This window comes from Lissotriton helveticus, chromosome 8 (genome assembly GCF_964261635.1).
Source record: "Lissotriton helveticus chromosome 8, aLisHel1.1, whole genome shotgun sequence".
Classification (NCBI taxonomy): domain Eukaryota; kingdom Metazoa; phylum Chordata; class Amphibia; order Caudata; family Salamandridae; genus Lissotriton; species Lissotriton helveticus.
This window is the reverse complement of record NC_136069.1, coordinates 602920426-602933089: the sequence shown is the minus strand read 5'-3', so window position 1 is coordinate 602933089 and position 12664 is coordinate 602920426.

Genomic DNA, 12664 nt, shown 5'->3' with positions numbered 1-12664 from the left:
GAGGACACTTTGAGGGAATTAGGTTTCATTGACCGCCACCATAACCTGAGTCACAATGCTATCTTTAAAGAAAAGGCATAAAGTGTTTTCTCTTTAAAAATCAACACTACAGGTAAGAATTTAGAGCTTATGCATTCACACCAACTTTAAGTAAAAGGAAATATTGTAAAGATAACATTATTGCAAAAATAAAGCTAAAAATATAAAGGGCCTAAAAGGTTGTTGGAAAAGGAAAAATAGCATCAATGCAAAAAGTGTTTTGTTAATACACAATGGGCATTTTTAGGTGGCCTAGAGTGAGATGACAAGGTCATACATACCCATTGATGCTGAAACAAGAGTGCGCACAGTCAATATTAAGCAGAACTTATGTTCTAGTAATGGGTTCTGTCCTCAGATTTTGTAAATATTATGGAGTGGACAAAATATTTCCACTTGGGTAGTGTATGAGCGAAAAGTCAAAAGTACCGTCACTGGGATGAATGGTCCAAAGCAAGTTCAATCTGTAAGCAGTGAAGTTTGGGTATGATGGTTCCCCAAGTCAGAGCTGCTGTGTGGGTTTTTCTTATTTATTTCTGGAGCTTCAGATGATCTAGCAGCATAAATTTACAGGCAGTAGGTAGTGAGGGGCTTTATTTAGTTTACTTGACTAGCACAAGGCATCGGCCAACACTTTTGTGGACATTTTGAAGCTCTGTACATGACAGGAAAACGACCTGTCATTAACTGTCACTGAATTGGGGTACTAGCTGGCCCTATGATCCTGGAAATAATTCCCATTTTGACTGTGGTGAAGACCTGCTAACAGCATAGAGGTAAGGACTGGACCAGGGACCGGACGTTTGTCAGCCCTGCTGTAAAAATAAGGACCAAACTGCAGACCTGAGGAAGAAAAACTGACTGTTTCTCACTCTGGATGAAGACATCCTTCTGTACAGTGAACCTGCTTAAACTCATATGAAGAACAACTAAGATCCAGCTGCTGTGAGTGTTCCAAGTTGACGTGTTAACTGAGGACAAACAGCGTGTTACAGTATTTACATATGTTGGTGTTCACTTTACACTTGTTGATTGCTTGTAAGGTCATTTGGAACCACGATGACATCAATCACTGGGCTGGCTTTGGAATATCAGACTACAGTCAATGGCCTGCTAATCTCAGGGCCTCTTCAGTGGTTAATGCAGTTGTGGGTCCTCACCAATGAAGAACTTTCAAATCTCCTATTTTCCTGGCTGCTGTATCTTCCTTGGACTCCAGTGTGATCTACCTTTCTCTGGATTTGCGCATTCTACAACTGTCCAATATCAGAATACAGCCGCTGTTGTCCAACCCAACCATAGAAGGGCCCACAACCAAGGACATTGTTATTGCCTCTCTCCATGTTCCCCTAACAGAGGGCGTGTTATTGTGCCTGGCTACATCAGCAGTGTGCAAAGGAACAAGCTTCACCCTAAGATGTGAACCCAAGCTCTTATGTGGTTTGTATAAGGTGCTCTTCCTCCCAGGCTACTGCAACGCCAACCCTAATATTGCCATCCGGCACCCCCCTACTTCCATAAAAATATGGCAGGCTTGTGGTAAGAATCTGGCTCAGGGATCCTCTGCATGTTCTCACAGTCTAACGGGGCCTGAGTTCCAGTTTGTGTGGAGGAGTTAGGAGTACTTTGGAAAAGTTCCTGGTTCAGCCCAGCACGCACCTTTGGTGCAGGACACTTCTGTCGGAGGGCCCTGTGGCTGCAGTCAGGGCATGTGGTTCAGCTGTAAACTTGAAATGTACAGAAATGTTGCACACAACTCACCTCTGTTGAAGTGGGCGACACCCCGTGCACAAAAGAATGTAACTGGCATAATACGTTTCTCTCACGTTGTTTAAGCCTAAAATGTTTGGTTATTTTGAGGTATGGAAATATGTGACTGTTAATACATGTAATTATTGTGTCTGCCCCTAATCTTAAGGACAATCTGTCTTGCGAGACCTCGGTTTTTATCTTGTAACATACTATTTCATTGTTTACAGTTCTACACTCATAACAATTTCACAAATTAAAAGATTTGGCCTGCCCTGGAAGACGTCGAATTATTAAATGCACTTTCCAGGTCTAACTTCTCAACAAAAAACAGTTAATTAATGCACAACTTTTAAGGAACTTTCATGAAACACACCATTAAAATAAGAATTAGTGATGCTGAATATAATCATGTCTATATTGCAAAAACTGTCAAAGAAGGATTCACTTTTCAACACCATGCTGCCCTGTCCTTCGTGTATTTCTCTGAGGTGAAATTTAAAGTGCCTAGCTGAGACATGTGGAACAGTGAGGATTGGCCACATGTGGAACAGTGAGGATTGGCCACATGTGGAACAGTGAGGATTGGCCACACGTGGAACAATGATGGGGACCACTGTCATTATTACGTAAACAAATGGCACCAATGAGGCCGATGACTAACCTATGCTTCATAAAAGGATAACAACTTGGCTTTGTTTCCTGCCCCTTTAAAACTTTGGCATGGTCCATTTGCATGGAATAAGGAGGGCTCCTATAGCTAGTCTCATTCGATCTATTGACTAACTTGCTTCACCAGACAGTCACTGCTTTGAACTTCCTACTTTTGCCCCACTCTCCAACAAATGCTCTGAGGCTACCCTGGGTGGTATGCAGTGCTTTACAAAAAAGCTGCATATAAATAGATAAATGGCATTCTGTTTAGCAGGAGTTTTACCTAATTCGCCCTGCATTCAGGGGCCTCCAGACACACAAAATCATGAATAGGCTAACATGCAGACCCCTGCCATTGAATATCAAGTGACTGCTGGGTTGGCAACTCATCCAAGGCCCTAGATTGGTTGCCATCTTCATGTAACAGGTGTTTGCCGCCTTATATTGACATCTGCAAAAGCAACAAGACAGCACCTATGCTATGCAAGAGAACTGCTTAAACAGCACAGATGGTAGAATGGCTAACACTAATTGCGAATTCATAATGGTTATGATACTTAAGTGTCCATTGTTAGGCCGGTTTTCATGGACTGAAGGAGGTTGCCTAATGTCTCAGAGGCAGTGGTTAATCTTTATGACAAGAATTGACTGTTCTCTCTGAAGCTCACTGAAAGGCCATGTTCCACTTATTTCAGGCTTTGACTTTCAGAGTCATGATGATTGTTCAGTCAAATCGGTATTAGTCCAAAGTCTTTCTGTAGTCAAAGGTTTAATAACTTGGTAAAAATGTGCTAGCATCCAATTTGACAACAGCCCAAAACTTGGGCAATCCCACTCTTCTACATATCCAGCTTTTCTTATGTGAATGTACCTTCAGGGCTCTGGGGCGCACCCGCGTCTTTGTAAGTATTTATGTGTCATTTGGTGCTTTGCGTCTGTATTGTGCAAGTAGTTCGTAATGATTCTGAAGAACATCTAATTTAGTCCTTCTTCTTTTGGAGAATGCCTGATTGATCAGGTATAAGGAGTATTAAATATGCTACCTAGGCAGTTGCACTGATTACTTTCAAGGCATGAGCATCAGATGGGGGAAAGTCTGTGTACTAATGCGCATTTTAGAAGGCTGTTTCTGCCATTGACAGTTTGGCCATTGCCTGTCTCGGGAAATAGTGATTGGGCTGTGAAGAGTGATAGAGCAGAAAAATTTAGACGATATTAACCTTGCATGGTTGCTAAAATATATCTTGACAATAACATTGAGAATGCTTATCAAAAATAAAATGTAGGAAGATGTGCATTTGTTATATGTGTAAAATCAAAACATCCAGCTTATTAGTCACCAGAAAGCTCCCATTTTCATTATGGTTACATGACTAGGCCTCATATCTTTTCCTTTTTCTCCTTTTTTATTCCCTTTAACAAAATAATGCCTTTTAGAATTGCTGATGTATTACAATATTTAACTGTAATACATGTCACTGTCAGACAATTTGCTATTTCTTTCCTCACACCATATGATTTCATCATATTGGATCAAGTCACCTGCTAAGTGTTATAAATAAAATGTTTAGTAGAATTAAGGATTGTTGAAGAAAATGCTTTTCATGATCTAACCAGGACATGTTAGATATTAATGTTTCATTTCATAGTGGAGCCCATTGTTACACAATGGGACACTGAACAGCTAACAAAGTAGGTTTGCAAAGGTTCTCAAGAGAACATTCCTAAATGTATCTTTTTGTAATACTCTCTAGCCTCAGTAAAAAAAAAAACTATGTGGACAAGGATGTTTACAGTGGGAACCGAGGAGAGGTGATGGATAATTGGAAGATCCTTCTTCATTGGCTGGAAATTACTTAAGCACCTGTATGTTGCAACATATGTTTCGGGCTTTGAATCTAGTATGTGTTCCTAGTTAGAGAGTTACGGCATTCAACGCATCCTATGCACACCTAACCTGCCATGCCCATTAGCACTTTCTTGTGCTAGTCCAAATTACTGTAAGCTACTGCTAAGAGTGATTTTCTTGTTTTCCTCACCTTGCGTGAGGAGACTTCCTTTCTTTATGCTGCATCATAGCTAATGCTGTGATTAATTTCCATTTAACTTGGATTGATGGTTGATACTGTTACTATGTTACTATGTTACTTGGTACTTATAAAGTGCACAGCTACTCCCTGGAGTGTCCCGGCGCTGCAACGGTTTGGGAACATGGTTGAGTTTCCAGAACTGCTCTTAATGAGAAGTTCGCTCCTGTGTGACTATTAGCTCGATGCTCCAAATTCTTGCTTTTTTCCACAAGTAACTCTTTATGGGTTTCATGTAAGGTTAGGTGCTTTAGATTAATATAGGGACTATTTCCTTTATGGAACAAGCTGTTATTTGTCATACTCAATCACATTTTTCTCGATATTTCTGTAACTGGATATATCTGAACAAAAGACAAAATTATGACTAATTTGTTAATGAGAAATAAAGCTTTTAAAATGTTACCAAACCTCTCATCATTGATGAACTCTAAAATTTCTGTACGTTGATGAATTTCGATGTGTGCTCTATATTAACACGTTGCAAAGATCCTTTGACCAAGAGACGGAGTTGTTGAGGAGTTGGAAGTCGCTGTCGTAAATTAAGGATTAAACTGTTTATAAGTTGAGACACCAGCATGGCCATGGAAAAGAAAAACTCTCCTAGTGCTGGTGGATGGTGATGCAAATTTGATGGTCAGGATGCACTGCATGTGGATAGCTGTGGGAGCACAATATGGAACAGAAAAAAGCCAAGAAATCACACAAAGACAATGTGGAGCTAGAATCAAGCAGAATGCATCAGGTAAACCAGCAGAAGATGGCAGGGGCGGCTCCTCCATTGCGGAGGAGCGTCACCCCACTTGAAATACCCCCAAAGCCCCAGTGATGAACAAAAATGGTAATTCATTATCAATGGCAGGGGCTGGTGTTCTGCTGAGTGAGAGCAGCTGAGAGGAGGGTGGGCGGTATGTGCACTTTTGAAAGTGCGCATTTCTTTTTGGCCCAACGTTTTGAGACGGCCAGCCACACATGCACACTTTAAAGATCTCTAACCCAGTTGTCTTAATAAAGCTGGGTTAGAGAAGTGCAGGCCTCCAGAGCACTAAGGAGTGCCGAGTGAGGCCACTCCCTAGAATGAGGTTCTGCTTTCATAACATGAGAGCAGCACCAGGATTGGTCGAGGGATTTTCTGGGCTGCAGTTCCAGAAAGAAGAGGCCCTGTGTGTTTAGGAGACTAGGTAAGTGTTTAATTTTTATATATTTTGTATGCACTCGCCCGCCTCCCCACTCCCCATAGATGGCAATTGTTTTTTTTTTTTTTTAATGGCTTTGTCTGCACTTGCACCCGCACGTCTCCCTGTAGATGCCAGCCGCCACTGGAAAACAGTTTTTCACCTCAGAGTTTCTTGAGTTTTTCTATCAGTCAGCGGCATCCGCACTTAACAAAAGGTTAGGACTTCTCTACCACAGCCAATATTGAGTGAGTGTCTGAGAAGCAATCTCCACATCAATGCAATGCATTTTGGGATGGATGAGCAGCCAAGGTAAGTCCTGATCGCGGACATATTTCTCTTCATGGGCAGCCGTTCTAACATAAGCCTCAAAGCAGGTAGGCCTTTGCAGTTTTTGTGATGAGTTTGGACAGGTTTTAAGTATATTTGACATTCTTTTAACTTCTCCTCAGATGCCAGCAACATCATAATTTCCACCTATTTCCTAGAACCTATCTTTGGCTCCAAAGAAGTTAGCAATGTAAGGCCCAATGGTTCCCTTTGTTCTGGTGTTTGAAGATTCACTGAAACTAGAAAGTAAACTGTCATAAAGGTTGTCTGATGGATCAGGCATTAGGCTATGCAACCACACCTATGCACCCTGCAGGGTGTATAGTTCAATGACATTGCCAAACTGGCAACAGTTAATAGTTACTGTGGATCATAAGGTTTGGTGATAGTGAATTTTTCATTATGCTTGGAGGGGATGTGAATTCACTTTAGATGTATCTCAGCCAATTAGCAGATCTTACTTTACTGAAGTTCATCATCTTCAGCTGAACTCCAGATTCTGGGCATGGACACAAAACACCTAATTTGCCTCGGTTGCAAGGAGGTGGCCAACACCTAGGCATCTTTGCTTGCCCAGGTGTTGATTCTTATAGGCCACAGCTGAGTTGCTTGATCTTGATCGAATTGTAAGTGTAAAATAAAAAAAACCTCCTCTTTTCTCCACTGCGGCATTTGTTGTTCCAACCTATTATCACAACAACTTGAGATACACTGGGTTGTATTGTTATCTTGTGTGCATCTATGCATCTGTGGGGCATTGGTATTGTGAGTACCATGGTGAAAGGTAGCAGAGCGCTACGCAGGTCACAGGCCTGCACAGAGAGTGAGGTGATGAATAAATGAATGAATGAATGGCTTTTATAGGGAGTGAGGTGAGGCATGAACTACATCGGAAATTTAGTGCGCCATTAGGTGCAGCTATGATTAAGGCCTTTAGATGCCTGAAATGACCACCTACCTACTTGACAGACAGTCCAAATTTACAAGGAGGGCAAGTAAGCAGCCTGCACTCCAGGGCTACAGGGAAAACCACTGGTGCTCCATTGCTACAATCAGCTGCCATTAACTGATAGTTGTGCAATAGCCTAGTAAGGCTAATGGTGGTTTCTCTTGATCCTCCATCATCAGCAGAGTTGAGTACTGTGCTGGGGAGCAGAGCTAGACATTTACTTTGCAGCACTTCTCTGGGGACTTATTACATAACTTATAACATGAAGCTTCTCAGCACGAAAACATACAACGTTTGATAGCTGGGGAGCGGAGCAGCACAAAGGTATAGCACCAGGATTTCCAGCCCTACATGCATAAGCAGGTCTGGAACAGTATGTGGCTTGGATTCTTGTGTAACAGTCACCACTACTTACTTCATATCTCCTACAGCGAATAACTCAAGGACTTCAATCTATCAATCTGAAGATTGGCGCACTCTTGCATCCATCAGCTTATGCTCAAGCTCTCATAGTGTCATGATATCATATGATGACAGTTACTCTGATTCTTTAACGATTATTACATTACTTTTTATGGTGAATAACCACAGAGTTAGTATGCTTGCAAAACCTTTTGAGATCAAATTTAGGGACTATTTGCAAACACATTGCGCAGGCAGTGCATCACTTCTTTTGATGCACTGGCAGCGCAGTGTGCCTGCCCATATTTACAAGGCCACGTAAAGCCACCATGCATGGCTTTTCATGGCCTTGTAAATATGGTTCCCTTTCAAGCATTAATCTGCGTGAAAGGGGCGTTCCATGGGTGTTGCTGTGAGTGTTACCATGCAACACCCATGGAACTTGACACATGCCCAGACTTACAATGTTTTGTAAAACTGGGAATGTGTCAGATTCCAACACCTTCCCAGGGGAGGCGTATGGGCACCGCAACGAGGAGAAATACCTTTATTTCTTCTAATATTTCCTTTTTTCTTTTTGCATTCTGCAGCACACATAGAAAGAGGAAAACACCTCTCATGATTGGTTTTGTGCAGGAAGGTGTCCCTTCCTGCACAAAAACAAGCACGGCTATAACGCAGACACCCTTGCACCATGGTGCAAGGGTTTCTGCGTTGGCACATGACTACCCATTGTGCACCAGCACAGTGAAAAGAATGAGCCGTATCTTTTCTATTGACGCATGCTGAGCAACAGGAATGCTTGCTGCGCTGCGCTGCCCTGCGTCAAAATATTGTAAATGACCACCTCAATTTTTAGTACATGCATTGGATAGGGTTTACTGGAGTTCTCTGAAATTCTAGTTTCTTGATCATCAACAATGTCGGTGTGCAATTTACCAAGTTTAGAATTCTTTGAAGTGCGTTCCAGAATGACTCAATCATGGCCGATGAATGTTTTTTCCTTTTTTTTATATTTGGCAACAGTACCTAAATTATTTAGTGTGCTGGGAAGGATTGTCCTATTGCTGTACAATAAATTGATTTTGTCACTATTATAACAGTGCTGGAGTTCCAGTGTTGGATAGTTTGACTGCACATGCTGCCATTGTTGAAGTCTGTAAAATAGCAATGGTTTTGAGCTAAGCTTGTTAAACTGCATAGATGAGCCATTAAAGGTTGCTGTGTTTTATGGCGGCATTTTACTTTAGTTGTATTTCCTTTGATGTGTTTAAACTGTGGTAAAGTCCTGTTAAAAGTGCATTGCCATTGTTTTTCAGTAATTTATTGCTTTGCTGTGCAGGAGACTCGCTACAGAAAGCCTGCCTTTGTGTTATTTCTGGCATTGCTTAAGAACATTTTCTAAGAAAGAGAAAATATTAACAAAAATACGGGACTGCAGTTCACCACGGGTTCTAATCACCAAACACTGAACAGGGTCATACTTTCAGTACATTTAAATAGAAGTTTCTCAAAAGTACACACTGTGAGAGGCTCATTAACACAGGCCCTGTGCAGAGAGTTACATTTCGCCTTGGAAAGATGGAGGCTTAATTCAAATGGTGTGTGCCCTCAAATTATGAGGAATCCAGCCAATGCAAAGCATCAACAATGTCATCAGAAAGACGTTTATTGAATTATTTTAATAGATTTTATGTGTGCTTACACATCTATAAATTATTACAGATGCTATGGGGCCTATTCACAACATCATTTTGTAGTCTATTTACCAAAATTAAATTACTACATCGTATGCACTGGCAGAAATTATTTGGCATGTCTAAATTTGTGATTTCCTAATAGCACCTTTGACTCCATAGAAATTGCTATTAGGAAATCGCAAATTTCGTACATTCGAATTTTCATTCTCCAAATAGCAAATTCTCAGAATTTGCTATTTAGGCCATGCAAATGAAAATGTTGTGCATATGGGCCTTTGTCTTTATTATTAGCTGACTTTTTTGGCAGGTTTTCAGGCAGGTCCAATATGAGCGAAGTGTCTGTACCTGCTTTCCTTGCGTTTGGAAGTTACCAATGGGTTGGCAATTCACATAATATGCGCAAAATGTGACATTCCCTCCTCCCCAAATTCCACCAATTTTCCACTCTGCTGTGCACATTGTGCAGGCAGGCCCCAACGCGCTACAGCCAACAGTTTGTGGTAAATAAATAATTAATTACCGGTACTATTTTTCTATGCATTAACTGAAACAGATAGCTCAATAAATGAGAGGCAGGATCCGTGATATCTGAGTCGAACAGGCTTTAATCAGATGGCTCGAGCCAATGGACCATCGGGTTCCATCACCTGCAAAGGTTCAGGAAGGGACAGACACAAGGGAAGGGAAGTAAAGCCAATTTATGCCATATTAACATCATACAGTATATATAGTAAAACAGTGCAATTGCATTGAATACAGTAGGCGTAACAAGTGACAAACGAAAGATAAGAACATATGGGCGTGAAAAGAAGGCGTGCACAGGGCGTGCACGAAGACATGTGATGTAAACGTCACAGAAGTGTCATAAGTGGGTGGATACATGGAGGGGGCTACCTGGGCAGCTGGAACCTTTAACCTACTGGTGCGCGCAAACGGGCCATGACGTGTAACTGGGGAGAGCTGGGGGCTCTGACTTCTGGTACTAGAAGAGGAGACTAAAGTCTGGGATGTCAGGACGACATGTACCTATAGCATATCTGATATCTCGTGTTTGGAGTACATATTGCTTGAATCTAAATGTCATCAGGGCAAAGGCTACTTGTCACTAAGGTTGGTGTATGCATATATTCTACATGTATTGCGTGTGCTATGAATCTTCTACGGATACTAATTCAGTAATTCTCTTGCATGGAGACAGAAAGACTAGACTATAGCTGAAGATGTTTATGCAGTTTGTTAGCTTAGGAATGTGAAGCCGGGGAGCTGAACTTATAACTAGAGGCATAACATATTCTTGGCAGACAGGCAGGCAGGCCAGGCCGGGCACCGCGCTGCTTGGCAGAAAGTAAGTGAAGGGTCAGGGATGCGGGAGGGGCTGCATCGCTCCTCGGAGTGGTTTCAGGAGACTGGAGACTCGAATCTGGTGTCCGGGCCCTTTGAGGCCTAGAAACGGGAACAACTCGATGATTTAACGTGCACAATGTAAAGACGTTGGCAACATAGGCCTAATACTCGTTGCTTTCACGAGGACTGGATAACTGGCATACTAACGCTGGACACAACTATAATTGCGTCTTTGTTCGGTCAAGGGAGTAAATATGCATATCGATCATGCACATATAATATATAATGGGGAACACGTAGGGACACATGACAGGGCAGAATTCAATTTTCCTCATTCCCTCCTTGTTCCCTACGTTTCCTTCAGGAAACATCAATATTCATGAGACCATCTATCTGTTCATAGAGCATCATTTGCTCGTCTCTTATCTTCTTGGAACGGGACTTTGGACTTGGAATACAAGAGGTAGCGCACAAGCCGCAAATCGCAGGGCCACATTGTAAACATAGGCAACAACTGAATATGATCATTACTACTATTCCTAGGAATGACAGTACTTTCCATCCCCAAGCAGATATTATACTCCAGAGCCAACCGGACCATGTCCAGGTGCCTGGATTCTGGTGTAACTGATGGGCGATTTTATGAAGTCTTGTTATAGCGGAATAAACAGACGGTGCGTTATTAGGAATGAAAATGCAGCAACTAGATCCGATGACTCTACAAGCTCCGCCCCTATCGGCCAGTATGACGTCAAGAACAAGGCGGTTCTGAAGAACGACAAATCTCATAGCAGATTGCTCTTCGGTTAAGTTACCTAGAGCGGAAGTAGTCTCATTCACTACTGCTTCAAGAGTTCTGGTTAACCTACGGATTAGCTTACTATTCTGGATAGGTCCTATGAAGAAAAAGAAACCTTTATTGAAGTCTGTATACTGTTCTAATGCAGTTTCAGTCTGATCGACAATTGGGGACTCGATCTCCCTTCTATGTCTGATGTGTACTAGATGTGTATTTCTGTGATAATCGGATGGGGCTAGAAAAACTGGTGGCAGTAGGAAGGCAATGTAACATGTTCCATCCCAAACTAGGGGCAGACGTACATATGCGGTCTGACCACATACAAAATACGAATGACGTGAGGCTTTGAAAGTAGACTTCCCACTGTCACTATACTCGACCACCATAGTACAATCACTGTGTCCTAGATGTACTGAACCATTCCTTCTAACACATAATTCGCCTTTCACTGGCAGAACTGTAATAGCAGGCAAATCTGGAGTAGTCTCGGACTGAACATTCAAAACCATGAAATTCGAGGAGAAATTACCTAGATCATATACTTCATTTTCTAGATCTAACCCTGTCCTATGGGAAAGACCTTCCTTGTCTGGGAAACATGTTCTATTCAAAAGGGACTTATCGTCTAAGGATGATGTTATCGTAAACCATGCTCCACACGAACCATTGTGTGAAAATGGATAGGGAAAGAGTGGCAGAACTCCCTTCGGTGTCTGGAAAGGGGGGAGTCGACCACACACCCAACAATTAGTGGCATTGCTAGTCTGGTGTGAATAGTGTAACATTCGTATAAAAGTATTGTTGCGCATGGCAAGTCGGTAGGATAACTTGTGAGGGGGTAGTTCACTAAAAGTGTGCTCTACTGTATCATTAGAAGAAGGATGTACATGTGAATCAATAGGAGGGAAAAATACATGTAAAACGTAACTTATGCATATGATCGTAAGACTCAGAAATAACATAACCAATAAAGTGACAACGCATCTGCTGCGCAAATTTTTACAGTAACGTATTTTCTTGGAGTTTCGTCTAACTCTCTCACTATGGGGGTCTATCTCATACATGTCAGGAACCTGTCTAACCGCTTCACCCGAGAGGGACTTAAACAATTAAACTGTCTGACTTTCTAGACCTCAATTTCATTTTATACTCCTGCTGCGGAGTTTTCTCTAACAGGGGAAGTTTAGAGTCAGTATCGGGGCAGTCCTTGAAAAAAATATTTGGACGGAGTCCATGAAAACGCTTGATGTGGCTGGAGTGCAGCCACCCTTTTCTTCCTTCTAGTTTGACGGCGGTCCTTGTGGTCATCAGGACAAGCTTCGGCTCTTTCCAGCGGGGCTCCAGCGGACTTGAACGATCAAAGTTCCTTACGAGTACTAGGTCGCCTGGAATGACCTCGTGCGGTTTCACTTGGGTGTTGTCTGGAAAAGCAGCCG